Genomic DNA, 5,918 nt, shown 5'->3' with positions numbered 1-5,918 from the left:
GGTCCTCATTTGCTGAAGTTATCGAGCTTCAAATATTGAAAAGTCACAAAAGTAGTGTGTTGAGCACATAAAGTACTATTTTTCTTGGAAATTTAACAAGACGCAATCATGATGTGTTGTGACATCCTGAAAATCTCGTCGAGTTGATTAATTTGACACTTTGTTTAACACATTTGGTCCTCATTTGCCGAAGTTATCGAGCTTCAAAGTTTGAAAAGTCACAAAAGTAGTGTGTTGAGCACATAAAGTACTATTTTTCTTGAAAATTTAACAAGACGCAATCATGATGTGTTGTGACATCCTGAAAATCTCCTCGAGCTGATTAATTTGACACTTTGTTTCACAAATTTGGTCCTCATTTGCCTAAGTTATCGAGCTTCAAAGTTTGAAAAGTCACAAAAGTAGTGTGTTGAGCACATAAAGTACTATTTTTCTTGGAAATTTAACAAGACGCAATCATGATGTGTTGTGATATCTTCAAAATCTCGTGGAGCTGATTAATTTGACACTTTGTTTAACAAATTTGGTCCTCATTTGCCTAAGTTATCGAGCTTCAAAGTTTGAAAAGTCACAAAAGTAGTGTGTTGAGCACATAAAGTACTATTTTTCTTGGAAATTTAACAAGACGCAATCATGATGTGTTGTGATATCTTCAAAATCTCGTGGAGCTGATTAATTTGACACTTTGTTTAACACATTTAGTCCTCATTTGCTGAAGTTATCGAGCTTCAAAATTTGAAAAGTCACAAAAGTTGTGTGTTTGAACACATATAGTACTAATTTTCTTGGAAATTTAACAAGACGCAATCATGATGTGTTGTGACATCCTGAAAATCTCGTCGAGCTGATTAATTTGACACTTTGTTTAACAAATTTGGTCCTCATTTGCTGAAGTTATCGAGCTTCAAATATTGAAAAGTCACAAAAGTAGTGTGTTGAGCACATAAAGTACTATTTTTCTTGGAAATTTAACAAGACGCAATCATGATGTGTTGTGACATCCTGAAAATCTCGTCGAGTTGATTAATTTGACACTTTGTTTAACACATTTAGTCCTCATTTGCCGAAGTTATCGAGCTTCAAAATTTGAAAAGTCACAAAAGTAGTGTGTTGAGCACATAAAGTACTATTTTTCTTGGAAATTTAACAAGACGCAATCATGATGTGTTGTGACATCCTGAAAATCTCGTCGAGTTGATTAATTTGACACTTTGTTTAACAAATTTAGTCCTCATTTGCTGAAGTTATCGAGCTTCAAAATTTGAAAAGTCACAAAAGTTGTGTGTTTGAACACATATAGTACTAATTTTCTTGGAAATTTAACAAGACGCAATCATGATGTGTTATGACATCCTGAATATCTCTTCGAGCTGATTAATTTGACACTTTGTTTAACAAATTTGGTCCTCATTTGCTGAAGTTATCGAGCTTCAAAATTTGAAAAGTCACAAAAGTTGTGTGTTTGAACACATATAGTACTAATTTTCTTGGAAATTCAACAAGATGCAATCATGATGTGTTGTGACATCCTGAATATCTCGTCGAGCTGATTAATTTGACACTTTGTTTAACAAATTTGGTCCTCATTTGCTGAAGTTATCGAGCTTCAAATATTGAAAAGTCACAAAAGTAGTGTGTTGAGCACATAAAGTACTATTTTTCTTGGAAATTTAACAAGACGCAATCATGATGTGTTGTGACATCCTGAAAATCTCGTCGAGTTGATTAATTTGACACTTTGTTTAACACATTTAGTCCTCATTTGCCGAAGTTATCGAGCTTCAAAATTTGAAAAGTCACAAAAGTAGTGTGTTGAGCACATAAAGTACTATTTTTCTTGGAAATTTAACAAGACGCAATCATGATGTGTTGTGACATCCTGAAAATCTCGTCGAGTTGATTAATTTGACACTTTGTTTAACAAATTTAGTCCTCATTTGCTGAAGTTATCGAGCTTCAAAATTTGAAAAGTCACAAAAGTTGTGTGTTTGAACACATATAGTACTAATTTTCTTGGAAATTTAACAAGACGCAATCATGATGTGTTATGACATCCTGAAAATCTCGTCGAGTTGATTAATTTGACACTTTGTTTAACACATTTAGTCCTCATTTGCTGAAGTTATCGAGCTTCAAAATTTGAAAAGTCACAAAAGTTGTGTGTTTGAACACATATAGTACTAATTTTCTTGGAAATTTAACAAGACGCAATCATGATGTGTTGTGACATCCTGAAAATCTCGTCGAGCTGATTAATTTGACACTTTGTTTAACAAATTTAGTCCTCATTTGCTGAAGTTATCGAGCTTCAAAATTTGAAAAGTCACAAAAGTTGTGTGTTTGAACACATATAGTACTAATTTTCTTGGAAATTTAACAAGACGCAATCATGATGTGTTATGACATCCTGAATATCTCTTCGAGCTGATTAATTTGTCACTTTGTTTAACAAATTTGGTCCTCATTTGCCTAAGTTATCGAGCTTCAAAGTTTGAAAAGTCACAAAAGTTGTGTGTTGAGCTCATAAAGTACTATTTTTCTTGGAAATTTAACAAGACGCAATCATGATGTGTTGTGATATCTTCAAAATCTCGTGGAGCTGATTAATTTGACACTTTGTTTAACAAATTTGGTCCTCATTTGCTGAAGTTATCGAGCTTCAAAATTTGAAAAGTCACAAAAGTTGTGTGTTTGAACACATATAGTACTAATTTTCTTGGAAATTCAACAAGATGCAATCATGATGTGTTGTGACATCCTGAATATCTCGTCGAGCTGATTAATTTGACACTTTGTTTAAGAAATTTGGTCCTTACTTGCCGAAGTTATCGAGCTTCAAGTTTTGAAAAGTCACAAAAGTAGTGTGTTGAGCACATAAAGTACTATTTTTCTTGGAAATTTAACAAGGCGCAATCATGATGTGTTGTGACATCCTGAAAATCTCGTCGAGTTGATTAATTTGACACTTTGTTTAACAAATTTAGTCCTCATTTGCTGAAGTTATCGAGCTTCAAAATTTGAAAAGTCACAAAAGTTGTGTGTTTGAACACATATAGTACTAATTTTCTTGGAAATTTAACAAGACGCAATCATGATGTGTTATGACATCCTGAAAATCTCGTCGAGTTGATTAATTTGACACTTTGTTTAACACATTTAGTCCTCATTTGCTGAAGTTATCGAGCTTCAAAATTTGAAAAGTCACAAAAGTTGTGTGTTTGAACACATATAGTACTAATTTTCTTGGAAATTCAACAAGATGCAATCATGATGTGTTGTGACATCCTGAATATCTCGTCGAGCTGATTAATTTGACACTTTGTTTAACAAATTTGGTCCTCATTTGCCTAAGTTATCGAGCTTCAAAGTTTGAAAAGTCACAAAAGTAGTGTGTTGAGCACATAAAGTACTATTTTTCTTGGAAATTTAACAAGACGCAATCATGATGTGTTGTGACATCCTGAAAATCTCGTCGAGTTGATTAATTTGACACTTTGTTTAACAAATTTAGTCCTCATTTGCTGAAGTTATCGAGCTTCAAAATTTGAAAAGTCACAAAAGTTGTGTGTTTGAACACATATAGTACTAATTTTCTTGGAAATTTAACAAGACGCAATCATGATGTGTTATGACATCCTGAATATCTCGTCGAGCTGATTAATTTGACACTTTGTTTAACAAATTTAGTCCTCATTTGCCTAAGTTATCGAGCTTCAAAGTTTGAAAAGTCACAAAAGTAGTGTGTTGAGCACATAAAGTACTATTTTTCTTGGAAATTTAACAAGACGCAATCATGATGTGTTGTGATATCTTCAAAATCTCGTGGAGCTGATTAATTTGACACTTTGTTTAACACATTTAGTCCTCATTTGCTGAAGTTATCGAGCTTCAAAATTTGAAAAGTCACAAAAGTTGTGTGTTTCAACACATATAGTACTAATTTTCTTGGAAATTTAACAAGACGCAATCATGATGTGTTGTGACATCCTGAAAATCTCGTCGAGCTGATTAATTTGACACTTTGTTTAACAAATTTGGTCCTCATTTGCTGAAGTTATCGAGCTTCAAATATTGAAAAGTCACAAAAGTAGTGTGTTGAGCACATAAAGTACTATTTTTCTTGGAAATTTAACAAGGCGCAATCATGATGTGTTGTGACATCCTGAAAATCTCGTCGAGTTGATTAATTTGACACTTTGTTTAACACATTTAGTCCTCATTTGCCGAAGTTATCGAGCTTCAAAATTTGAAAAGTCACAAAAGTAGTGTGTTGAGCACATAAAGTACTATTTTTCTTGGAAATTTAACAAGACGCAATCATGATGTGTTGTGACATCCTGAAAATCTCGTCGAGTTGATTAATTTGACACTTTGTTTAACAAATTTAGTCCTCATTTGCTGAAGTTATCGAGCTTCAAAATTTGAAAAGTCACAAAAGTTGTGTGTTTGAACACATATAGTACTAATTTTCTTGGAAATTTAACAAGACGCAATCATGATGTGTTATGACATCCTGAATATCTCTTCGAGCTGATTAATTTGACACTTTGTTTAACAAATTTGGTCCTCATTTGCCTAAGTTATCGAGCTTCAAAGTTTGAAAAGTCACAAAAGTTGTGTGTTGAGCTCATAAAGTACTATTTTTCTTGGAAATTTAACAAGACGCAATCATGATGTGATGTGATATCTTCAAAATCTCGTGGAGCTGATTAATTTGACACTTTGTTTAACAAATTTGGTCCTCATTTGCTGAAGTTATCGAGCTTCAAAATTTGAAAAGTCACAAAAGTAGTGTGTTGAGCACATAAAGTACTATTTTTCTAGGAAATTTAACAAGACGCAATCATGATGTGTTGTGACATCCTGAAAATCTCCTCGAGCTGATTAATTTGACACTTTGTTTCACAAATTTGGTCCTCATTTGCCTAAGTTATCGAGCTTCAAAGTTTGAAAAGTCACAAAAGTAGTGTGTTGAGCACATAAAGTACTATTTTTCTTGGAAATTTAACAAGACGCAATCATGATGTGTTGTGATATCTTCAAAATCTCGTAGAGCTGATTAATTTGACACTTTGTTTAACAAATTTGGTCCTCATTTGCCTAAGTTATCGAGCTTCAAAGTTTGAAAAGTCACAAAAGTTGTGTGTTGAGCTCATAAAGTACTATTTTTCTTGGAAATTTAACAAGACGCAATCATGATGTGTTGTGATATCTTCAAAATCTCGTGGAGCTGATTAATTTCATACTTTGTTTAACAAATTTGGTCCTCATTTGCTGAAGTTATCGAGCTTCAAAATTTGAAAAGTCACAAAAGTTGTGTGTTTGAACACATATAGTACTAATTTTCTTGGAAATTCAACAAGATGCAATCATGATGTGTTGTGACATCCTGAATATCTCGTCGAGCTGATTAATTTGACACTTTGTTTAACAAATTTGGTCCTCATTTGCTGAAGTTATCGAGCTTCAAATATTGAAAAGTCACAAAAGTAGTGTGTTGAGCACATAAAGTACTATTTTTCTTGGAAATTTAACAAGACGCAATCATGATGTGTTGTGACATCCTGAAAATCTCGTCGAGTTGATTAATTTGACACTTTGTTTAACACATTTAGTCCTCATTTGCCGAAGTTATCGAGCTTCAAAATTTGAAAAGTCACAAAAGTAGTGTTTTGAGCACATAAAGTACTATTTTTCTTGGAAATTTAACAAGACGCAATCATGATGTGTTGTGACATCCTGAAAATCTCGTCGAGTTGATTAATTTGACACTTTGTTTAACAAATTTAGTCCTCATTTGCTGAAGTTATCGAGCTTCAAAATTTGAAAAGTCACAAAAGTTGTGTGTTTGAACACATATAGTACTATTTTTCTTGGAAATTTAACAAGACGCAATCATGATGTGTTGTGATATCTTC

Source organism: Euwallacea fornicatus, unplaced genomic scaffold (assembly GCF_040115645.1).
Source record: "Euwallacea fornicatus isolate EFF26 unplaced genomic scaffold, ASM4011564v1 scaffold_71, whole genome shotgun sequence".
In the NCBI taxonomy this organism is placed as follows: domain Eukaryota; kingdom Metazoa; phylum Arthropoda; class Insecta; order Coleoptera; family Curculionidae; genus Euwallacea; species Euwallacea fornicatus.
The sequence above is the reverse complement of the archived record's forward strand: the minus strand, read 5'-3'. Positions refer to the sequence as shown.